At 44.0% G+C, this 26,001-nt stretch overlaps 1 protein-coding gene across 2 annotated transcripts in view; it reads left to right on the top strand.

Moving 5' to 3' along the window:
• The first annotated feature begins 16,500 nt into the window (after positions 1-16,500).
• CBFA2T2 (CBFA2/RUNX1 partner transcriptional co-repressor 2) overlaps positions 16,501-26,001 on the top strand; it is a 175,643-nt gene continuing 166,142 nt past the window's right edge. For both annotated transcript variants that reach the window (XM_036244872.1, XM_036244871.1), the window contains exon 1: positions 16,501-16,517. The gene's annotated coding sequence lies outside the window, so the exon portion shown is untranslated. The remainder of the gene's footprint in view (positions 16,518-26,001) is intronic.

Here is a 26,001-nt window from a genome sequence, read left to right as displayed (position 1 = left end):
AGCCCAGCCAGTGTGGCACAGTGATATGTGCCCTTGACCAAAATCGAACCCGAGACTCCCCGGTCCATAGGCCGAGAATCTAACTGCTGAGCCAAACCGACCAGGGCTCTTATGAAATATTTGTGTGACTGGAGAGGAAGGCAGGGCAGGCAGAAGGTAAGCAAGACTAGAGAGTATACAGTCTTGAATACCATGATGAGTTTAAATAGGAGCCAATTAGTATTTTTTTTTTATATCCTCACCCGAGGACATTTTTTCCTTTTTTTTTTATCCTCATCCGAGGACATTTTTCTATTTTTTGTTCAGATAGAACAGGAGGGGGAGAAAGAGAGAGAGAGAGAGAGAGAGAGAGAGAGAGAGAGAGAGAGAAACATCGATGTTAAAGGGACACATGGAGTGGCTGCCTCCCGCAGGACCCAACCAGGGCAGGGGACAAACTGCGACCAAGGTACATGCCCTTAGTGGTAACTGAACCCGGGTCTCTGGACTGCAGGCCGACGCTCTAACCGCTGAGCCAAACCAGCCAGGGCCATTTCTTCCATTTTTTGTTCAGATAGAGTGGGAGGGAGAGAGAGGGGGACAGGGGCGGGGGGGAAGAGAGAGAGAGAGAGAGAGAGAGAAACATTGATGTGAAAGGGACACATTGAGTGGCTGCCACCCACACGACCCAACCAAGGCTGGGGATAAACCACAACCGAGGTAGGTACATGCCCCTAGCGGGAACTGAACCCGGCTCTCTCTGGACCACAGGCCAAACCAGCCAGGGCTGTTTTTGAATAATTTTTAGTGACATGGAAAAAATGCTGATGTCTACAATGGTAAAAAAAAAAAAAAAAAGAAAAGAAACAAAGGCAGGATGCAGAAATGCATTATCAGTATAATCTCAGTTATAGAAATACCCATGAATGAACAATAGTTGAGCCCTGGCTGGGTGGCTTAGTTGATTGGAGCGTCATCCCCTATATCAAAAAGGTTAGTGGTTTGATTCCCAGTCAGGCCACATACTTAGGTTGCAGGTTTGATCCCTTGGTAGAGCACATCAATGTTTCTCTCTTTCCTTTCCTCTCTCTGTAAAAATCAATAAACAGCCCTGGCCAGTTTGGCTCAGTGGTTGGAGCATAGGCCTGCGGACCAGAGAGTCCCAGGTTTGGTTCCTGCTACAGGTGCGTACAGAAAGAAAAAAAAAATCAATAAACATATACTCAGGTGAGGATTTTTTTAAAATAGTTTTAAAAAATGGTTGACCACCTCCTGCATGCCCACCACTGGGGATTGGGCCCACAACCTGGGCATGTGCCCTGACCAGGAATTGAACTGGCGACCTATTGGTGCATGGGTGGATGCTCAACCACTGAGCCACACCGGCCAGGTAATTTATTTAATTTAAAATTTATTTTTAGATAGAGAGGAAGGGAGAGGGAGAGAGAGAGAAATATCGATGTGAGAGCATAACATGTATCTACTGCCTCCTGCACACCCCCTACCAGGTATTGAGCCCACAACCTCCGCTTGTGTCTGATGGGAAATTGAACAGGCAACACCCAGGTGCATAGGGGGATGCCCAACTCACTGAGCCACACCAGCCAGGGAAGCAATTTATTTCTCAGTGTCAAGAATTAAGAGTGATTTTCATTTTCTTCCTAGTCTTGTTGTGTAGTACACAAATTTCTCACCATAAGTATGCTCACATTTCTCTCATAATCATAAACAATAATGAATTTTAATAATACAACCCATGCACTGGTTAGTGTGGCTCAGTTGGTTGAGTGTTGTCCTGTGCATTGAAAGGTTGCCAATTTGATCTCAGAAAGGGCACATGCCCAGATTTTGGGTTTTGTCCTTGGTCAGGGTGCATATGAGAGGCAACTGATTGATGTTTCTTTTTCACATTGATGTTTCTCTCTTTCTCTCTCTCCCCTCCCTCTAAAATCAATAGAAACATATTTAAATAATAATAATACGAACTGTGGTCAAGAAACTAAAATTGTTCATTTCTCCCTTTATTTATTTATTTAATATTTTCTTTTTTAAATTAATTAATTAATTAATTTTTGTTACAGATGTTTCTCCTTTTTCCCCCACTGATACCCCCTATTTTAAAAAATATTTTTTTTATTGATTTTAGAGAGAGAGGAAGGGAGAGGGAGAGAGAAATAGAAACATCTAAGAGAGAGAACACTGACTGTCTGCCTGTTGCCTGACCCCCACTGGGGATTGGGCCCACAAGATGGGCATGTGTCCTGACCGGACATCAAAGTGAGGACGTCTTGGTGCTTGGGTTGACACTCAACCAAAGAGCCACACCTGCCAGGCTCATCTGTCCCATTAAGCTCTTGCATTCTTCAGCCTCCTATGGAGAAAAAGCCTTGCTTATTAGAAGAAAAGTCCCATCCATGCCAAATAATTACCTGGTGCACAGAGAGGCTTTCTAAAGTGCCATCAGCATTACAGGCTCTTATTTATTTAACAAGAACCATACACCTTTAAATTAGCTTTCCCTCACTGACTGTCATCTGGCTGGGCCTTGTGTTTATCATTCATCAGCGGAAGGGGCATGGCCAGGGCAGATGGCAGGCAGCATGCACTTCTCCCTGCCACCCATCTTTATCCTCTTTGTCACTAAAGAAAAACAATTACTTGGTTTGGACAAGAAACAGCCAGGACCCTGAGCAATTTCCTTAGGTCTATGGAGACTATAATTCCTCTACAAGGTTGTGAAATGAACATCAGGATTTAATTCAGTCACCTGAGACTAAGCTTCTGACTGAGGCAAACTTTATGGTAAGTCTCTGAGTCTCAGTTTCCTTGACTAGAAAATGGAATATTGTAAAACTGTGAAGTTGAATTGAGTTTGCAAGGCACCTAGCCTTGTCTCTGACTCTTACATGTCAGTGTGTCTGACTCAGTGTAGGCCTTAGATAACCAAAGGATTCTGACAGATACTTTGTGGCTCTGATCTGTTCCCAGGGGCCTCTCTCCTTCACCTCCAGTACACATACACACTCCACCAGGAACTAAGCCAGAATGATTAAAAAAACCAGAAGAGTTACCCCTGGCCAGTTTGGCTCAGTGGTTGGAGCGTTGGCCTGCAGACCAGAGAGTCCGGGGTTCGGTTTCTGCTAGGAGCACGTACCAAAAAAAAAAAAAGAGAAAAGGTGGAGATTAATTTACTATCTCTATATTTAAAATTCAACAGAACTTGTGAAATCTATATGTTTGAAATCAGGCCTGCCCAGGTCTTCAGCAAGAAATTTTTATTTTCAAAAACAGTAGAATGTGGTATATCCAAACAATAGAATACTAGCTGGCAATAAAATGGAAGGTAAACTACTGATAGATACAATAACATAGACAAATCTCAAAATCATTATGCCGAGTGAAAGAAGCCAGACAGCAGAGTACATGCTGTGTGAGTCTATTTAAATGTACTTTTAGAAAATCAAACTAATACACAGTGACAGAAAGCAGATTAATGCTTCCTTAGGTCCAGGTACAGATGGAAGGATTGATTGCAAAGGAGCAAGAGGAATCTTCTAGTATCTTTTTTTGTTTTTTTGGTACATGGCCCTAGCGGGAACTAAACCCGGTACTCTCTGGTCCGCAGGCCAACGCTCTAACCGCTGAGCCATAGAGGCCAGGGCTTTTCTAGTACCTTGATAGTGGTGGTTATTTCGCAGGTATATACAACTGTCAAAACTTGTCAAGTTGTGACCTTTAGATTGTTGTGGTTGATTGTACCTAAAGTACAACTTAATAAAGTTGAATTTTTTTTTTATCCTCACTTGAGGACACTTTTGCATTTATCTTCAGATAGAGCAGGAGAAAGAGAAACATCAATGTGAGAGAGACATATCCAGTGGTTGCCACCCCAACCGGGGCTGGGGACAAATTGCAACTGAGGTACGTGCCCTTAGCAGAAGCCAAACCCGGGACTTTCCGGTCTGTGGGCTGACACTCTAACTGCTCAGCCAAACTGGCCAGAGCTAAAGTTAATATTTTTTAAAACAATTTCTTTCTCTCTATTTATTTATTTTTTAATTTTTTTCTCTCTTTTACCTTTATTGATATTAAAGAGAGAAAAAGAGGATGGGAGAGGGAGAGAGTGATAGAAACACTGATGAGAGAGAACATCCTTTGGCCACCTCCTGCCTGCTCACACTGGGGATTTGACCCACAACCTGGGTGTGTGCCTTAACTGGGAATTGAAATGGCAACCTCTTGGTGCATGGGTCCACACTCAACCACTGAGCCACACCAGCTGGGCTCTTTTTTTTTCTTTTTTTTTAAAATAGATTTGGGAGAGAGAGAAGCATTAATGAGTTGCCTCCCGCAGGAGCTACAACCAGGAATCAAACTCGAAACCAGGGTATGTGCTCTGACCAGGAATCAAGCACAACCTTTTGGTGTACAGGGCAATGCTCCAACCAACAAAGCCACATCAGCCAGATCTAAAGTTGATTTTCTTTTAAAAGGAGTAATAAACCACGGCCGGTGTGGCACAATTGGTTGAGCATTGTCACGTGTACCAAAAGGTCGCTGGTTGGATTCCAGGTCAGGGCACATGCCCAGGTTTCGGGTCTGATCCCTGGTTGGGGTGCCTTCAGGAAGTAACCTAGTGATCTTTCTCTTTCACATTGTTTCTCTCTCTCTCTATTTCTCCCTCTCCCTTTTTCTCTTGCTAAAATCAATAAAAACATATTTTCATTTTTTATTTTGTTTTTTTATCCTCACCCGAGGATATTTTTCCTTTTTTTTTTTTTTGTACAGAGGGAGGGAGAGAGAGGAAGGGAGAGAGAGAGAGAAACATCGACGTGAAGGGACACATCGAGTGGCTGCCACCCGCACGACCAACCAGGGCCGGGGACAAACTGCAACTGAAGTACATGCCCATAGCGGGAACCGAACCCGGGTCTCTCCGGACCGCAGGCCGACGCTCTAACCGCTGAGCCAAACTGGCCAGGGCTATTTTTTCTTTTTAAACTTATCTTTATTGTTGAATGTATTACAGATGTCCCCTTTTCTTCCCCCATTGAACCCCTCCTCCCCACTCCCACCACCCTCCTGCCTTCCCCACACTATTGTCTGTGTCCACTGGTTATGCATATATACATATAAGTTCTTGGTTTATCTCTTCCCACCCACCCCCTCACTTTGAGGTTCATCAGTCTAACAACCAATTTGTACTTCTTAATTCTTTCACCCTTTCCACCCATCCCCCCAACCCCTTTCCCACCTGGCAATCAACAACAAATTTTCTGTATGAGTCTGTTTCTGTTCTGCTTGCTCATTTTGTTTGTAGATTCAATTGTTGATAGATATGTATTTACTGCCATTTTATTGTTCATATTTTTTTTCTTCTTCTTCTTCAAGAAGACCCATCAACATTTTATATAGGACTGGTTTGGTGGTGATGAACTCTAGCTTTTTCTTGCCTGGGAAACTCTTTTTTTAATTTTTTTTTATCCTCACCCGAGGACATTTTTCGATATTTTGTTCAGATAAAGTGGGAGGGAGAGAGAGAGAAAACAACATCGACATGAAAGGGATACATTGAGTTGTTGCCACCCTGTTTTTTCACCCTGGCCGGTTTGGCTCAGCGGTTAGAGCATTGGCCTGTGGTCCAGAGAGACCCGGGTTTGGTCCTCGCTAAGGGCATGTACCTCATTTGCAGTTTGTCCCTGGCCCTGTTTGGGTCGTGTGGGTGGCAACCACTCCATGTGTACCTTTCACGTCGGTTTCTCTCTCTCTCTCTCTCTACCTCCCACTCTATCTGAACAAAAAATGAAAAAAATGTCCTAGGGTGAGGATTAAAAAAAAAAAATTTTTTTTTCCTTTATTGATTTTATTTTATTTTTTAAAATTAATTTATTTGTTTTTGTTACAGATGTTTCTTCTTTTTTCCCCACTGATTCCCTCCTCCCCCTCCCTCCCCACCCTGTCCCCAGCTTTGTTGTTCTTTATTGATTTTAGAGAGAGAAGAAGGGAGAGGGACAGAGAGATAGAAGCATCAATGAGAGAGAACATCAATTGGCCGCTGCCTGCATGCCCCACACTGGGGACTGGGCCCACAACCTGGGTGTGGCTCAGTGGTTGAGCAATGACCCATGCACCAAGAGGTTGCTGGTTCAATTCCCACTCAGGGCACATGCTCAGGTTGTGGGCCCAAACCCCCACTCTCTCTCTCCCTCTCCCTTCCTCTTTAAAATTAATAAAAGAAAAAATTTTTTTGTTTTTATTTATTTTATTTTTTTAAATTTTAATTTTTATCCTCACCCAAGGACATTTTTTCCATTTTTTGTTCTGATAGAGTGGGAGGGAGAGAGTGGAAGAGAGAGAAACATCAATGTGAAAGGGACACATCAAGTGGTTGCCACCCACATGACCAACCAGGGCCGGGGACAAACTGCAACCGAGGTACATGCCCTTAGCGGGAACCGAACCAGGGTCTCTCTAGACCGCAGGCTGACGCCCCAACCACTGAGCCAAACCGGCCAGGGCAATTTTTTTGTTTTTAAATATTTCTTGCCACTCCATTCTGTCCTATAAAGTTTCCTTTGAGAAACTGACTGACAGTCTTATGGGAGCTACCTTGTAGGTAACTTACTGCTTTTCTCTTACTGCTTTTTAAGATTCTCCCTTTGTCTTTAACCTTTTGCATTTTCATGATGATGTGTCTGGTATGGACTTTTTTGGGTTCATTTTGTTTGGGATTCTCTGTTTCCAGTACTTGTATGTCTGTTTCCTTCACCAAGTTAGGAAAGTTTTCTGTCATTGTTTTTTCAAATAGGTTTTCAATATCTTGTTCTCTCTCTTGTCCTTCTGGCACCCCCATGATGTGAATGTTGGTACACTTGAAATTGTCCCAGAGGCTCCTTAAACTGTCCTCATTTTTTTTCGATTCTTTTTTCTTTCTGCTGTTCTGATTGGGTGTTTTTTGCTTCCTTATATTACAATTCGATGGTTTCCTTCTTGGCTTCACCTACTCTACTATTGATTACCTGTAAGTTATATTTTTTATTGAGAGAGGAAGGGAAAGGGAGAGAGAGAGAAAGAAATATTGATGAGAGAGCCCTGGCCTTTTGGCTCAGCGGTTAGAGTGTCGGGCTGCGGTCCAGAGAGACCCGAGTTCGATTCTGGCTAAGGGCACATACCTTGGTTGCAGTTTGTCCCCAGCCCTAGTTGGGTCATGCGGGAGGCAGCCACTTGATGTGTCCCTTTCACATCGATGTTTCTCTCTCTCTTTCTCTTCCTCTCTCTCCTTCCCACTCTATGTGAACAAAAAATGGAAAAATGTCCTTGGGTGAGAATAAAAAAAATAAATATTGATGAGAGAGAACATCGATTGGCCATCTTCTGCATGTCCCTCACTGGGGATTGGGCCCACTGGGCATGTGCCCTGATTGGGAATTGAAACAGTGACCTCCTGGTGCATGGCTCAACCCTCAACCACTGAGCCACACCAGCCGGGTTAAATTATTCTTTATTTCAGTTAGTGCATCATTCATTTCTGACTGGTTCTTTTTTATGTTCTTGAAGTGCTCACCATGTTCCTTGAAGTTCTCACGAAGTTCCTTGAAATTCTCACTAAGATCATTGGGCATTCTTACAGTGTTTTGAACTCTGCATCTGTTAGATTGCTTATCTCAATTTCATTTAGTTATTTTCCTGGAGTTTTGTTCTGTGCTTTCATTTGGAACATGTTTCTTTGTCTCCTCATTTTGGCTGCCTCCTTGTGTTTGTTTCTATGTATTAGGTAGAGTTGCTATGTCTCCTAGGCTTCATACAGTGCCCTATTTTAGTAGGTGTCCTATAGGGTCCAGTGGCACATTCTCCATGGTCATCCCAGCTCGGCCCTTGAGGTGTATCCCTCATGTGGACTGCACAAACTTCTATTGTAATTGAGCCTTGATTGCTGTTGGCACTTCAATGGCAAGGATTTACTCAAGCTGATCAGCTGCAAGGACTGGCTTTGCTCACTGATCACTGACCTCTGACTACCTTGGAGGATCAGCTGTGCAGGGGCCCACTGCACAGAGCAAGACTTACTTCAGCAGGGCTCTGGTACCAACTGAGTCCACTTCTTAAGTGTGTTGCTTGTGGAGGTGGATGGGTGGTGGTGCTTGATGTGGTCTGAAGCTGTCCACTGGATGTGCTGGCCCTGAGGCAAGGTCAGCCGCTGCCTGTGTTCTACCTGAGGCCACCAGGCATAAGATACAAAGTGATCACCTAGCTGATATGGCTCAGTGGTTGAGCATTGGCCCATCACCAAGAGGTCACCAGTTAGATTTCCATTCAGGGCACATAACCAGGTTGTGGAGGGCATGCAGGAGGCAGCCAATCGATGTTCTCTGTCATCGATGTTTCTATCTCTTTTCCTTTCCCTCCCTCTCTCTCTCAAATCAATAAAGAAAAATAAAATTATCCCCTGGCTGGTTTGGCTCAGCAGTTAGAGCATTAGCCCATGAACTGGAAAGTCCCGGGTTTGGTTCCCGCTAAGGGCACCTACCTTGGTTGCAGTTTGTCCCCGGCCCCGGTTGGGGTCGTGTGGGTGGCAATCACTTGATGTGTTTCTCTCACATCGATATTCTCTCTCTCTCTCTACCCCCCTCCCACTCTATCTAAAGATAAATGGAAAAATATCTTCAGGTGAGGATTAATTTCTTTAATTATTTTTTTATCCTCATCCGAGGACATTTTTCCATTTTTTGTTCAGATAGAGTGGGAGGAAGAGAGAGAGAGAGAAACATCGATGTGAAAGGGACACATCGAATTCAGGTGAGGATTAAAAAAAAAATTCTATAGCCCTGGTCAAGTGGCTCAGTTGGTTGAAGCATCATCCCGTACACCAAAAGGTTGAGGGTTCAGTCCTGGGTCGGGGCTTGTGTTTGGGAGGGAACGGATTGATGTTTATCTCTCACATCTCTGTTTCTCTCTGTTTTTCTCTCTCTCTCTCTCTCTCGTTCTCTCCCTCTCTGGGGGCACAACCTGGGCATGTGCCCTGACCAGGAATCGAACTGGCAACCTCTTGATGAATGGGTCAATGCTCAACCACTAAGCCATACTGGGTGAGCTCAGCTTCATGTTTTGTTTTTTTTTATCCTCACCCGAGGACATTTTTCGATATTTTGTTCAGATAGAGTGGGAGGGAGAGAGAGAGAGAAACATCGACGTGAAAGGGACACATTGAGTGGTTGCCACCCACACGACCCAACCAGGGCTGGGGACAAACTGCAACCAAGGTACGTGCCCTTAGCGGGAACCGAACCCGGGTCTCTCCGGACCGCAGGCCGACGCTCTAACCGCTGAGCTAAACCGGCCAGGGCAGCTTCATATATTTTGAAGATCTGTTGTTAGGTGCATACACATCTGGGTTTATGCCTTCTTGGTGAACTGACGCTTTAATTTTTATGTAATATTCCTGTTTGTTCCCAGTAATATTCCTTGTTCTTACTTCAATCCTTTTTTTTTTTTTTACTTTAATCTTAAAAAGTTTGAAAAAAGCATTTTTTGTAACAAAATTCAAAATAAGCAATACCTATGAACAAGCACCTTGAAATAGCTTTTGATTACTACAAAGTGCTGTTCCTTTTTGAGACGTTGTTTCTCCCCCCCCTCCCTTTATTGATTTTAGAGAAAGAAGAAGGGAAAGGGGGAGAGAGATAGAAACATCAATGAGAGAGAACACTGATTGGCCGCCTCCTGCATGCCCGGCACTGGGAATTTGGCCCACAACCTGGGCATGTGCCTTGACCGGGTATTGAACTGGCAACCTCTTGGTGCATGGGTCTATGCTCAACCATTGAGCCACACCGGCTGGACTAGAGGTTGTTTCTTTTTTTAGAATCCTCACCCGAGGACATTTTTTGATATTTTGTTCAGATAGAGTGGGAGGGGGAGAGAAAAATATCGACGTGAAAGGGACACATTGAGTGGTTGCCACCCACACAACCCAACCAGGGCCGGGGACAAGCCGCAACCGAGGCACGTGCCCTCAGCGGAAACCAACCCGGGTTTCTTGGGACCGCAGGTCAACACTCTAACCACTGAGCCAAACCGGCCAGGGCAGAGGTTGTTTCTTTTTAAAAAAAGGAAGGCAAAATAAATAAATAAATAAATAAATAAATAATTTTAAAATAAATTTAAAAAGGAAGGCATGCTCTAGGCAGTGTGGCTGTTTGTTGGGTGTTGTCCCATGCACCATAAGGTTGGTGGTTGGTTCGATTCTGGATCAGGGCATATGTCTGATGTGGGACCTATAGGAGGCAGCTGTTTTCACATGGATGTTTCTTTCTGTCCTCCTCTCCCTTCCTCTCTGTCTTTCTGAAAATCAACAGAAAAAAAATGTTCAAAAGGAAGGCAGCGCTGGCCAGGTAGCTCAGTTGGTTAGAGCATCGTCCTGATATGTCCAAGGTTGTGGGTTCAATTCCCAGTTAGAGCACATACAAGATTCAACCAATGAATACATAAAGTGGAACAACCATTTGCTCTTTCTCTCTCTCTCCCTCTTGCTCTCTCTTTCTCCCTTCCTCTCTATCAAATCAATTACAAATATTAAGAAAGAAAGACAAAAGGGAAGGCAATGAGGCAGGCTGAATGGGGAGACTTTTGAAGCCATTATGATAATTGGCTCTTTCCTTCACCTTATTCCCTATGTCCAGTCCTCTGGCAAAATTTGTTGGATTTATATTCACAACATACCCTGAAGTGACTGACCTCTTCTCACTTTTCTTTTTCTTTCTTTTTAATTTTATTTTTGTTACAGATGTTTCTCCTTTTTTACCTCATTGACACCCTCCTCCTCATCCCCTTCCCCCCTTCCCCAGCTTTGTTGTCCATGTATATTGGTTATGCGCACATGCATATAAGTTCTGTGGTTTATCTCTTCCCTCCCCCTACCATCCCCTCTTCTGAGGGTTGTCAGTCTGTGTCCTACTTCCATGTTTCTGGGTCTACTCTATTCCTCAGACTGGTATGTTCATTATATTCCACAAATAAGTGAGATCATGTGGTATTTGTCTTTTTCTGCTTGGCTTGTTTCACTTAGGATAATACTTTCCAGGTCCCTCCATGTCGTCTCAAAGGATAAGAGATCTTTCTTTCTTACAGCTGCATAGTACTGCATTGTGTATATGTACCACAGCTTCTTTATCCATTCGTGTACTGCTGGACACTTGGGTTGTTTCCCTTTTCTCACTTTTCCACTGGACATCTTGGCCTACCATCTTTCAGGGTTAGGAGGGTTAACAGCCTCCTAACTCTATAATCCATTCTCCCCACAGTAGGTACAGACATATTTTAAAAATATAATCACATCAGGCCACTCCCTTGCTCCAAACTGCAAAATCTCCTGTTGGTCTTACAATAAAAATCATATCCTTTATTTTTGGCACCAAAGTTCTGGAATAGCTTGTTCTGCCTCCCCTCCTGGCCTTATTTACTACCATTCTTCTTTTTATCTCTACAGCTCCAGTCAATACTGAGCTCCTTCTGCCTTATGCTCACAAAGTTTATTTCCTCCTCAGGGCCTTTGCACTTGCTGTTTCCTCTGTCTAGAACACAATCCTCCCAAGTATTCCAATGATCTGATCTCTCAATTAATTATGGTCGCATCTCACATATCATCTTTTCAGAGAGGTCCTCTTGTAAAATTATAATCTCGGCACCTCTTGTACTACCTTTCTCCCTTACTGTTTTTATTTTTATTTTATTATTTATTTATTTTGTTAATCTTCACCCAAGGATATTTTCCCCATTGATTTCTAGATAGAGTGGAAGGGAGAGAGAGAGAGAGAGATCAATTTATTGGTTGCTTCCCCCACGACCCAGACCAGGGCCGGGGATCGAACCTGCAACCCAGGTACGTGACCTTGACTAGGAATCGAACCCTGTGACCCTCAAGTCCAAGGGCCAATGCTCTAATCGCTGATCCAAAACCAGCCAGGGCACTATTTATTTATTTTTTTAATCCTCATCGGAGGATATTTTTCCATTTTAGATAGAGTAGAAGGAAGGGAGGGAGAGAGAAAAACATCAGTGTGAAAGAGACACATCAATTGGTTTCCTCCCACATGACCCCAACCAGGGCGGGATCCAACCTGCAACCCAGATATGTGTTCTTGATTAGGAATTGAACCGTCAACCCTTTGGTCTATGGGCTGACACTCTAACCTCTGAGCCAAATCATCCAGGGTTTACATTAAATTATGCTTTTGCTTATTTGTCATGCAGGTAGCAACATTATCTTTTTTTTTTTTGTTTTTGGTACGTGCCCCTCACGGGAACCAAACCCAGGACTCTCTGGTCAGCAGGCCGACGCTTCAACCGCTGAGCCAAACCGGCCTTGGCGCAACATTATCTTATTGACTACTGTATCCTAACACAAAGTTTGGCACAAGATAGGTGTTTGATAAACATTTGTTCAATGAATGAAAGTATTCTCACCCTGGCCAGTTTGACTCAGCGGTTGGAGCGTCGGCCTGTGGACCAGAGTACCAGGTTCGGTTCCCGCTAGGGGCACGTACCAAAAGAACAAAACAAAACAAAGCAAAAAAAGAAAATATTCTCTCCTTTCCTGAACATCCTTCTGTATACTAACAACATCTAGGCATGATGGGTAATAGGTTGTGGAGTGGTGGGGTAGAAAAAGGATTTGGGCAGAAATAGAGATTAAAAAATAAAAAGAAGCCCTGGCTGGTTTTGCTCAGTGGTTAGAGCGTCGGCCTGCGGACCAGAGTCCCAGGTTTGGTTTTCTCTAGGGGCACGTACTTCGGTTGCAGTTTGTCCCCAGCCCTGGTTGGAGTTGTGTGGGTGGCAACCAGTCAATGTGTCTGTCTCACATTGATGTGTCTCTCACTTTGTTTTCCCTCTCTCCCTCCAGCTTTATCTGAAGATAAATGCAAAAATGTCCTCGGGTGAGGATAAAAAAAAAAAAAAGTGAAAAATAATAAAAAGAAAGTGAATATATTAATACTTGCAACTTAAAAAAAAATTGTAACTTAAAAATAAAATTGTAACTTAAAAACAAGTACCTGGCACTGTGCTTTTCATGCAATCATCTTATGAACTAGGTACTATCATGAGCTACTTCTTTTTTTAAAAAAACTAATCTTCTTATTGATTGATTGATTGATTGAGTTTTCTTTTTTAATCCTCACCCGAGGACATTTTTCCATATTTTGTTCAGATAGAGTGAGGGAGAGAGAGAGAGAGAAACATCGACATGAAAGGGACACATCGAGTGGCTGCCACCCACATGACCAATCAGGGCCGGGGAAAAACTGCAACTGAGGCACATGCCCCTAGCGGCAACCGAACCCGGGTCTCTCTGGACTGCAGGCTGACGCTCTAACCGATGAGCCAAACCGGCCAGGGCTGATTGATTGATTTTATTTATTGATTTTTAGAGAGAGAGGGAGAGAGAGAGAGAAACATTGATGACAGAGAACATTGATTGGCTGCCTCTTGCATGCCCCTAACTGGGGGATCGGGCCCACAACCTGGGCATGTGCCCAGACCAAGAATTGAATTGGCGACCTCTTGGTGCATGGTTCGACGCTCAACCACTGAGCAACACCGGCTGGGCATGAGCTACTTCTTTAGGACCAAAAAGGGGAAATGATTTGTCCTAAGGCTATGTAGCTGGAAAGTGTGGAGCAATGATTTATATCTGGCCTCTCTGGTTCTGGCATGTAGCTCTTAGATTTAGCACAAATTTAGAGTACACATAGTATGTTGGTGTTAAGAAAAATTATCTAATTATTTAAAATTTGGAAACAAAGCAAATGAACAACTCCATGGAACTCCAATTTGCTTTTTCATTTAACAGTATGTTTTGGCAACTCTTTCTTGTTATCACAAGTAGATCTACCTACTTTTTAAAAAAAAAATCCTCACCCAAGCCCTGGCTGGTTTGGCTCAGCGGTTGGAGCATCGGCCTGCGGTCCAGAGAGACCCGGGTTCAGTTCCCGCTAAGGGCGCTTACCTTGGTTGCAGTTTGTCCCTGGCCCAGGTTGGTCGTGCGGGTGGCAGCCACTCGATGTGTCCCTTTCACGTCGATGTTTCTGTCTCTCTCTCTCTTCCTCTCTCTCCCTCCCACTGTATCTGAACAAAAAATGAAGGAATGTCCTCAGGTGAGGATAAAAATAAATAAATACACAAAATCCTCACCCGAGCCCTGGCCGGTTTGGCTCAGCGGTTGGAGCATTGGCCTGCGGACCAGAGAGTCCTGGGTTCGGTTCCCGCTAGGGGCACATACCAAAAAAAAAATCCTCACCCGAGAATATTTTTACATTTGTCTTCAGACTGAGTGGGAGGGGGAGGAGGAGGAGGGAGGAAGGGAGTGGGGGGGAGAGAGAGAGAGAGAAACATTGATGTGAGAGAGACACATGGATTGGTTGCCAGCCACACACCTACATGGCCCCAGTTGGGGTCGGGAGGAACTGCAACCGAGGTACATGCCCTTGGCTGGAATTGAAGCCAAGACTCTTTGGTCCATAGTTCGATCCTCTAACTGCTGAGCCAAATGGCCAGGGCAGATCTACCTACTATTTATTTATTTAATTTTTTGTGGTACATGCCCCTAGCGTGAACCGAACCCAGGACTCTCTGGTCCACAGGCTGATGCTCAACCACTGAGCCAAACTGGCCAGGGCAGATCTACCTACTTTTTAAAAATTGAATACTCTATAGTTCACTTATCCACAAAGGGCATTCAAGCCAATTCAGATTTCTGTTCTTATAAATAGTTCTGACATAAACTTCCTTCCTATGCATCTTTTTTTTCTTTTCTTCTTCTTTCTCACTTTTATTTTTTTAGATGGAGTGGGCGGGAGGGAGGGAAGGAGAAAGAGAAACACTGATGTGAGAGCGACACATTGATTGGTTGCCTCTGACACAACCCCAGCTGGGGTGGGGAATAGTAACCGCCACTCTTTTTGGTCCACAGGCTGACACTCTTAACTGGTGAGCTAAACAGGCCGGGGCCTTCCTATGCATCTTTTTATGCACATGAGCAGTATTTCTTTGGGATTGAGACCCACAAGAGGAAATTCTAATCTAAATGCTTGAAATATGGCAACTTATTGTTTGGTATTTTTCTGATTATTAGAGAGGTTGAGCATGTGATTTTTAACATTTATTAGCTATACAGATTTTCTTTTATGTTTATTGTCTATTTATTTTTTCTTTTTAATTCAATTATCTTTTTAAAATGGTTTATAATTGTTCTTTTTTTTTTTTATCCTCACCCGAGGACATTTTTCCATTTTTTGTACAGATAGAGTGGGAGGGAGAGAGAGGAAGGGAGAGAGAGAGAGAAACATCGACGTGAAGGGACACATCGAGTAGCTGCCACCCGCACGACCAACCAGGGCAGGGGACAAACTGCAACCGAGGTACGTGCCCTTAGCGGGAACCGAACCCGGGTCTCTCTGTACCGCAGGCCGATGCTCTAACCGCTGAGCCAAACCGGCCAGGGCTATAATTGTTCTTTATTCTGAATATTCTTTGCTGAGTATGTCACACATATTTTATCCCGGTTTTTGGCTTGTAAAAGAACTTTGTCATTGTACATAGAGGATTTGGGAGTTTTTAGCCTCTTTTAATTTCAGTCCTTGTTTTTGGGTCCTTAGGAGGCAGAATAGTTCAGAGTAGCTCAAAGTACTGGGTCTGAAATCAGGAGTTTCTAAGTTCCAATGCCATTTCTGCTTTTTGCTAACAGTATCCAGTGGGCAAGCTGGCTGGTGGGAAAGCCCTTCCCGTTTGTGCAGAAAAGGAAAAATAATAATACCTCTCTCCTTTATTGTGAAGATTAACCTGATGGGGTGTATTAAAATAGGACCTGAATATGATAAAGAGCTCAATGATAATAAGCTAACCGTTATTAATATAATGACGATGGCATTTTGGACATTAGGAACACAACAGGCCAAAATAAATGACTTACTCAACAACAAGCTCAAAGGCCACTAGGCCTTAATCTGTAGAACTCAGGTAAGGCTCTGTCCCCTCCCCTAAGCTCCGCCCCTAAGTCCCGCCCCTAGAACTCCACACCCGCCCCCAGGCCTGGGCCCATGCTCAGGCCTCTGCAGGAAGCCCGGAGCTTGAAGAGAGGGCCTTACGCGTGACAGACGCGCGTGACGCAGGAGGGGAGGATTTGAGAGCAAGGATACTTCGGGATAGGGCGGCAGGTTCGCGCGGAAGGGGCGGGGCAAGTAAGGGGCGGGGTTTAACGGAAGCTGGTCTTTGGGCCGGGCTCCTGCGTGCGTTTGTCTGGAGGGCGGGAGCGCGCTTGGGGGCGTGCCCGGCGGGCGGGGCGGGCCCACCGGGGGGCGGGGCGGTGCGCGGCCTAACGGCGGCGGCAGAAGCGGCTGAAGCGGCTGCGCTGGTGGCGAGCTTGGCGGCTGGCTGTCGGTCCCGCGGCAGTGTCTGAGAGGGACCCCGGCCACGGGCGGAGGAGGGAGGCTCGCGACAGAGGCACTTGGCGATGGTGGGCGTCCCTGGAGCGGCCGCCTTCCAGCGTAAGTGGAACGGGAAGGCGGGCGGCTGAGGGGGGCGTGTGAGAGGCCTGCGGCTCCACGGCCGCGAGCTCCGGCGAGGCCCCCAGCGCCAGGCCGAGTGGGGAAACTGAGGCCCGAACCAGGGCGGCGGATCGAAGGTCATGAGACGTGCAGGGCCTTCCTGGGCTCCCAGGTCTGTCCCGCGCTTCCAGCGCCGTCCAGAGGGCTCGGGGCTCACGGTGCGAGCGAAAACTGTATGGACTGCGGCCTCGGAGCCCAGGCCGGGCCGACGTCCATCGGACTTCCCCACGGACAAGGATTGTTTTGTTCTCCCAGCGCTCGGGCCACTAAGTCCAGCACCTGGGGAAGTGTTACACACTCCTAATTGCGAGGGTTATGGGGCGGATGGTGGAGGAGACGAGGATGGCCTCTCTGAAGGGCCTGCTGAGTGCAGGCTCACGGGTCGGTCTGTCTGGATTCGCAAACCGGCTCCCCACTTACATTTACAGGCTGCGACCTCGGATCTCCACGAGCCTCAGTTCTTCCATCTGTAAAATAGGGGTGTGAAGATCATCTTCACTGCCCCATGCGACTCCGGTTCTTGGGTTTTGTGAAGCCAGTAGAATGCTTCGCACAGACTCTGGCACATAACACAGCGTGAAAACTGTCATTGTGAGCGCTAATAAACCTTATCTAGGGTGAACCTCGCTCAGGAAAGCCTGGAATTGGGATGTGGTTGTGTATTTAAGATTTTATTTTGTCTGCGTTTAGTCCTGCTTTATGATCCAGTTGGTTTTCTTACCTCCATTCCGGCATTTATCTAGTGTTCCTCCAGGAATTGTGAGATCCTTGGGGGAGGGGTGGGGTCTCTTAACACAATAAAAGTTTAATTGTTTCTCGTTTCAATAGCAATAACAGCCAACATTTTTTGAGCAGCTTGCCTTTTGCATTCTATTTATTTAATATTTATTAAATAATCTATTAAGTAAAAAGTACGATTCTTGGCCCTGGGAATAAAGCAACAAACTAGATAGACCAAACTCAGGCTTTGAATTTAGTTGGGGGTGGGGTGAGGTAGGGGTGGGGGAAGACATGGTAAATGAAGAAACATACATTTTGCATGTTTTCTCTCATTTAATCCTGGTGACTTATAAATAAGAGTTAAGTACTTGAAAATGCCCATTTTTCGGAGGATGAAACAGAAGAAACCCTACAATGGAATGTAGCCTCAAACCCATCTTCTTCAAACACCTAAAAAGGAGGCTTTTTACACAGCTTCTCCTTTGCTTGATACCCATTAAATGTCGGATTGAAGAAATGCAGAAGTATATGCCCCCCAGCTGATGCCTCTTCATAGTCAAGTCTGCATTTGCAGCCTTTTTTTTTTTTTGTGGTACCTGCCCCTAGCGGGAACCGAACCTGGGACTCTGGTCCGCAGGCTGACACTCAACTGCTGAGCCAAACTGGCCAGGGCTGCATTTGCATCTTTTGATAGTTGAATTCCCTTCCTCTTGGAGTTTATAACTAAAGAAAGGCCCAACAGAGGTGACCTTTAGTTCTGACAAAGGTGCACCATCTCTGTAGTGAAAGAACCCTTTATTTGAATTTACATTTTTTTGTGTCCAAATCTCCCTTATGCAGTTTTCAGGTTAAAGTATGCCCCCACGTACAATTTTTGGTTCTATTATGTAACTAATGAGGACATAATATTTATTTAAAACATTTTGGTGTTTCTAAGACAATTCTGTATTCCTAGGCAGTGTGCTTTTACACATTTTCTTTTAATCTGGAGGCATAAGTTGCATTAAAATATTGAGAGGATTTTTTTCAGTGAGGTTCTCATGATACAGTTAGATTCAGCATTGACCATCTGCTAAGCACCAGACTCTGTGCTGATGTAGGCTTACAAAAATGAATGGAAGAGTACTCTTGCCTCTAGAAGCTTACCTGTAGTCTAAGCATTTGGCTAATGTTTTTAACTGAAGTGCAGTGCAGAGAGATTGTAGGAGCTCAGAGTCTCTGGGGGAAGTAATCTAGAGCAGTGGCCTCAAATGTTTTTAGTGTTCTATCAGTAAATAGGGTTGAGTATACACACACATTATGTGAATGTTTCAAATTACCATTATAGTGATGACTGTACTCTGTATTATGTACATTTTTTTTTTTTATCCTCACCCAAGGATATGTTCTATTGATTTTTAGAGAGAGGATAAGGGAGAGAGAGAGAGAGCGAAACATCGATATGAGAGAGACATCGATTGGTTGACTTCCTTTACAGGCCCCAACCTGGTATCAAACCTGAAACCTAGGTTTATGCCTGTTGGGGAATCTAACCCGTGACCTTTCAGTGCATGGGACGATGCTCCAATCAATTGAGCCACATGGGCCAGGTCTGTATAATGTACATTTTATAGTGTGCAAAAATAGACATTTTACAAAAGGCTAAGCTAAAACAAATATGACTAGAGGGTCCAGTGTTGTCATTACATACCACAGGGCGTGAATAATAACTACCCTTGGTTGGAGACCATTGGTTTTGTAGTGAGACCTTCTCAACCCATTAGGTCTGTTGAAATTCAATTCTGGAGTTGTGCTTAGGTTGAAATGTTGGGGTCTAGTACTTATTCTGTGCATTTTATTTTTCTCATCAATAAAATTGAGATGATGAGACTTCCTTACCTCATTTGCAGTTTTATTGTGATGATTGATAGTATGTATATGTTAATATAATATATATGGTAATACATGTAAAGTACTTACACTATTTGACACATTCTGTTTTGGGACCTGTGAGTGGCTGAGGATACAAAGATGCCTTAAGATCTCACAGCCTGCCCAGGCCAGTTTGGCTCAGCTGTTAGAGCCTTGGCCCGTGGACCAGAGAGTCCTGGGTTCGGTTCCCTCTGAGGGCAGTACCTCAGTTGCAGTTTGTCCCCAGCCATGGTTGGGGTCGGGTGGGTGGCAATCACTCGATATGCATCTCTCACATCAATGTTTCTCTCTCTTTTCCTCAGTCTCTCCCTCCCGCACTATCTGAAGATAAATACAAAAAATGTCCTTGGGTGAGGATAAAAAAAAAAGATCTCACAGTCTAGCCCTGGTCACATAGTTCAGTTAGTTAGAGGTTGTTCCTATTGAACCAAGGTTGCGGGTTCTATCCCCAATTAGGGGACATGCAAGAATCAACCAATGAATGCGTAAGTGGAACAACAAATTGATGTTTCTCTCTCTCTCTGTCTCTCATATCAATAAAAAAAGATATATATATATCTCTCTCTCTCAAAAAGATCTCACAGTCTAGTGGGGATCCTGCACATGGATAATAAGTGCTTGAAACAAAGGCTTTTGGGAATGCAGAGGAGGCATAAACTAATGGTTCCTTGAAGAGTCCAAGTAAGGTTCAGGTAAGATGACATTTGAACAATCCTTAGGAAGTAGAGGAGATTTTTCCAGGAGGAGGAAGGGTCGATCTTATTAGCTGAGGATACAGTGGAAATCTGGTGGCTTTTGGGGACTTGGTGAGTAGTTCTCCAGATCTGGATCAGCAGGGAACCTAACTGAAGCTTCTATAGTTTGTTAATAGGATAACAGTGAGTTCTGGCTGGAGTTGTGCCTGGCAGGGGCCAGATGGCTAGAAAGCCCGTTCCAGAACTTTTCACAGTACCACAGCTCTTTTCTCTCTGGTGGCACTTACCTCATTCTACCTTCTTGGTTATTTTAGAATATAACCCCCCTAAATATAAGCTTATTGAGGGTTCTGATAAGTAGTATCTGCGTTTTTTTTTTTAATCCTCACCCGAGGACATTTTTCCATTTTTTGTTCAGATAGAGCGGGAGGGAGAGAGGAACAGAGAGAGAGAGAAACATCGATGTGAAGGGACACATCGAGTGGCTGCCACCCGCACGACCAACCAGGGCCGGGGACAAACTGCAACCGAGGTACATGCCCTTAGCGGGAACCGAACCCGGGTCTCTCTGTACCGCAGGCCAATGCTCTAACCGCTGAGCCAAACCGGCCAGGGCAGTAGTATCTGCATTTTGTTTTATTGTGCCATGCAAGGTAAGTAGAAAGTTCATAAGCACAGGGAAAGGCCTATAAATCATGGGACCTTCAAAGAATTCTGAACAATTACAAGTGGAATGGTAAATGACAATACTTACTAGTGAAAAACATGCTTACAAATATTTTATGGTAGATGGGCTCAGTGCATTACTATTTAAAAGGGGCGAGAAATGTCATGTTCAGTAACTCTTCCCTTATCTGGCACTTACCCATTAAGGTAAAGGGATGAGAAAGTGCACCAGAAAGACTTCGAGGTTGAATTAGGTGCCTTCCATTTGCTCCTCTAGATCCACTCTCCATCCTTTCCCACCCTGTTATTTGCCCTGGGATGCTGACTTACCTACACAGACTACTACATTATTGGGCTTCCTTCCCCTCTTAGGTTGTTGAATTAATTAACCTCCCTTTTTATGGGTATTGTCTCTGGCTGGCTATGTCTCTTTGGTGAAGATTGCTATTCCTCTAAAGGTGGTTCTTTCTACATGACTCACTCCTTCTAGGTTTGGAAAGTTCCATTTCCTTTGTTCTTTGGGCCTAGAGGTGCTCTCACTTGTACCAGGGTACTAGAACTATTCCTTGTGGTTATCTTATACCCTGCCTGTCTACACCTTTTTTTTTTTTTCTTTATTGATTTTTAGAGAGAGAGGTAGGGAGAGGGAGAGAGAGATAGAAACATCAATGAGAGAGAACATTGATTGGCTGCCTTCTGCATGCTCCCCACTGGGGACTAGACCCACAACCTGGGCATGTGCCCTGACTGGGAATCAAACCAGCGACTTCTTTTTTTTTTTAATCCTCACCAGAGGATATTTTTCTATTTATCTTCAGATAAAGTGGGAGGGAGGGAGGGAGGGAGGGAGGGAGAGAGACAGAGACAGGGACAGGGACAGAGACAGAGACATTGACGTGAGAGAGAGAGACATCGACAGGTTGCCTCCTGCTGCACGACCCTGACCAGGGCTGGGGACGAATGGCAACAGAGGTACGTGCCCTTGGCTGGAATTGAACCCACAACTCATTGGTCTACGGGTTGATGCTCTAACCGCTAAGCCAGACCAGTTAGGGCAAATCAGTGACTTCTTGGTGCATGGGTTGATGCTCAACCACTGAGTCACACAGGCCGGCCCACATCTTTCTTTTTTTTTTAATCCTCACCCGAGGATATTTTTCTATTTTTTGTACAGATAGAGTGGGAGAGAGAGGAAGGGAGAGAGAAACATCGATGTGAAGGGACACATCGAGTGGCTGCCACCCGCATGACCGACCAGGGCCAGGGACAAACTGCAACTGAGGTACGTGCCCTTAGCGGGAACCGAACCCAGGTCTCTCTGTACCGCAGGCCGACGCTCCAACCGCTGAGCCAAACTGGCCAGGGCCCACATCTTTCTTTATAATAACCTTATTAAACCCTCTGTGAATTAGTCTGACTGGAGTATGCTATCTTTCCTGGTGGGACCATGACTGATTGAAACCTGTATCTTGTTAATAGGATAACTCCTCAAACTTTCACTCAAACCTTCCTTATTTCTACACATACTTTAAACAAAGATACTTGTCTCAGCCCAGCTTATAGCAGATTTAAAAGCAACAAATAAGATGGAGAGGAAGGGAATTATACCAGCTAAGCATATTGACAATGAGAGACAGGGTCTCATTTTCTCCTGTGGTCATTAACTACTGTGCCACATTAATGTATTTAGTTATCCTCCCCCCATACTATTGGGTAAGAAAAAGAGTGGAGTAAGATTAAAAATGTCTTAATCTGTGACTACACAATTAAGACAAGTAAAATTGCAGTTAGTAGCCTGTCAAAAAAGGCAGAGATGTACATGACCCAAGTGGTTTGGCATAATGGAAAAAGAATTTGGAGGCAGGCTTTGGGGTTTGAGGCCCAGTTCTACTGGGAAGTTATTCAACTTCTCAGAGTCAGTTGTTTGTTTGTTTAACCTATAAATGGGGATAATTCCTGTCTGATAATAATAATGACTATTATTAAATGTTTATTTTGGGCCAGATACCATGCCAAGCATTATATTCACTGTGCCTTTTATTTTCATTTATTTTTAAATCCTCACCTGAGGATACTTTTCCCCCCATTTATCTTCAGATAGAGTGGGAGGGAGAGAGACAGAGAAAGAAAGAAAAACATTGACATGAGAGAGACACATTGATTGGTTGCCTCCTGTACTACTACCCCAGCCAGAGCCAGACCCTGTAACCAAGGTACGTGCCCTTGACCAGAATCAAACCCGAGACTCATCAGTCCACGGGCCAACACTCTAACCACTGAGCAAACTGACAAGGGTATTTTTTATTTTTTAATCCCCTTTTTTCCCGTTTTTTTATTTATTTATTTTCTTGGTACGTGCCCCTAGCGGAAATCTAACCTGGGACTCATTGGTCCGCAGGCCGACGCTCTAACTGCTGAGTCAGACTGGCCAGGGCATACTCACTCTACCTTTTACTCCTTCACTATTTTAGTTGAGTGTAATTCCTTCTATTACAAATTAGGAAATTGATGCAGATGTCATAGAGCTAATAAATAACCAAGCCTAGATTAAAATCTAACTCTTTCTGATTACAGACCCTGACCTCTTAACATCAAGGTAGCTCTTAATTTTTTTTTTTTTTTTTGTGGTACGTGCCCCTAGCAGGAACTGAACCCGGGACTCTGGTCCTCAGGTGGGCGCTCAACCGCTGAGCCAAACTGGCCAGGGTGGTAGTTCTTATTTTTATTTATTTTTTTAAGTCCTTACCCGAGGACATTTTTCTATTTTTTGTTCAGCTGGAGTGGGAGGGAGAGAGAAAAAAAAAACATCGACATGAAAGGGATACATTGAGTGGTTGCCACCTGCACGACCCAACCAGGGCTGGGGACAAACTGCAACCAAGGTACGTGCCCTTAGTGGGAACCGAACCCGGTTTTCTCTGGACCGCAGGCTGACACTTTAACAGCTGAGCCAAACCGGCCAGGGCAAGGTATCTCTTATTTAAAATGTGTTGGTCCATCAGTAAATGGGAAAAATCAAATCCTTGTTCTTATACTGTGTTGCTGTGAAGTTCCTACATTTTTTTTTTTTTTTTTTTTGGTGGTATGTGCCCCTACCGGGAACCGAACCCAGGACTCTGGTCTGCAGGTTGATGCTCAACCGCTGAGCCAAACTGGCCAGGACGTACTTTTTTTTTAAGCATGTTTTTATTGATTTTAGAGTAGAAGGGAGAGGGAAAGAGAGATAGAAACATTAACATCAATCAGCTGCCTCTTGCACACCCCCCACCGGGGATGGAGCCCACAACCTGGGCATGTGCCCTGACTGGGAATCAAACTGGTGAACTCAGTGCATGGGGTCGACGCTCAACCACTGAGCTATAACAGCTGGGCAAGTTCCTGCATTTTGAAAGATCACTTAAGTTATGAAAATATGGTGTTTATAAAGTGGAGGAAAAACAGTCCTTATAGATACCTAAACATTACAGTACTACAGAACTTTTCCGGTCTGTTTTTTCCTTTTTTGGGAAGGATATTCAGAATCTTTGTTGCCTCACATCCCACTCCACTCCTCACCTCTACCCCATGGCAGAGTTGAGTGAAATGAGTTGAAGGCTTTGATGGTAATATTGTTACAAAATCTCAATTACTTAATCACCTGCTATCTGCATATTAATTTAGAATTGATATTTTAGTGAGTTCTTGTGTGGAATTGGGTATAAGTTTTCCAATTAGAAACAAAGTTATCCTTTGAGGTTGATTTGAAGGTTTCTGACTGCTTATTTTGAAAGTTGAGACTTACTAAATTGAATCACATTTTAGACACTTGTAATGACTTTTTGTCTTTTACTTTAGAATACAGTTATGCTGGTTTGGAACTGGTTGGCTTTGCTACATAGCAATAGATTTTAAAAATAAACAGACAAACTTTTAAGCTTGTTCTGGAGTATTAAGCCTGTTGTGTAGGGTATGCAAATCTAGACATTATGAGCAGTTATTTGAATTTAATGAATACGTTTAGGCAAGAAGGATCATTTAAATGATAGTGTACAATGAATGAATGTAGCACTAGGATTAAGATGAGTTAATACACTAAGCTTATACATCTTACAAGTTAAGGGAAAAATAGGAAAGAAATGGGGAAGAAAGATTTCTCGCCTCCCAGTTTTATTCTCATTCCTTAGTTTTAGAGTATTGTTTTGAACCTCATATTATAGAAAGTGATTACTCAATTATAAAGCTTTACTTCAAATCCCTGAACATTTGAAAGTTAATGAGGGAGACTCTTTCCCCTGGTTATTATTTCTGCTTTGGTAAGAATACCAAGAAGGTCTTACTAGCACTGTTGTGACTGGCCCCATGTGCAATATGAGCTAGTGTATGTACATGTGACTGAGCCTGTCTCTGGGTTTTATTATGACTGGTTAAGTAGCTTTTTGCCTCTGTCTCTGGTTTCTGTCTCTGGCCCATTGAAGGCCTTGAGGCTATCTGAAATTATAGGGGCTGGGGCACCATAAATTAAACTTTTGAACTGAATCTATTGCAGATATGTCAGCTGAATCTGACTTTTAAGTCCAGTTGAATTCTTTAAAAAAGGAGTCTTTGCTAGATTTTCTGCTAGGCGCTTTTCACATATGTCATTTCATATAATTCTTAGAACAGCCTTGGGAGGAAGTTAGTATCTCTGTTTTACAGATGAGGAAATAGGGCTCAGAGAAGTTAAATAAATTGCCTGTGGTCACACAATTAATCAGTAGCAGATGCACTGTTCAAACTTAGTTGAATCCTGGTGTTGAGTTAATTCATTATACATTTAGATCTGAGTCCAAAACCCTCTCTATCACATGGCTCCTTTTTACTAACTAAACTAGAGGTTTTTAGACATATGTTCCGGGGGAATCCCAGAGCTCCCTGAAGATACTTGATATCCCATCTTTCTTCTACAACTTTCCCTAACATCTTTAATTTCTTTTTTTATTTTATTTGATTTTTAAGGATGATTTTAATAACTGGCTCACAAAATTCTTTTTTTTTTTAATCCTCACTCAAAGACACTTTTGCATTTGTCTTCAGATAGAGTGGGAGGGAGAGAGGGAGGAAGAGAGAGATAGAGAGAGAGAGAGAGAGAATCATTGATGTGAGAGAGCCACATAGACTGGCTGCCACCCCCACAACCCCAACTGGTGCTGGGGACAAACTGTAACTGAGGTACGTGCCCTTGGCAGGAACCGAACCCAGGACTCTCTGGTCTACGGGCTGGTGCTCTGACCTCTGAGCCAAACCACCCAGGGCCCTAACATATTTTCTTTTTTAATTTAATTAATTAATTTTTTTTTTTGTATGTGCCCCTAGTGGGAACTGAACCCAGGACTCTCTGGTCCACAGGCCGATGCTCCAACCACTGAGCAAAACTGGCCAGGGCTAATTTTATTTTTAATTCTCACCCATGGATA

The sequence above is a fragment of the Molossus molossus genome, unplaced genomic scaffold (assembly GCF_014108415.1).
Source record: "Molossus molossus isolate mMolMol1 unplaced genomic scaffold, mMolMol1.p scaffold_m16_p_6, whole genome shotgun sequence".
Taxonomy (NCBI): Eukaryota; Metazoa; Chordata; class Mammalia; order Chiroptera; family Molossidae; genus Molossus; species Molossus molossus.
Note: the sequence above shows the minus strand (reverse complement) of the source record. Positions and strands in the feature narration are given on the sequence as shown.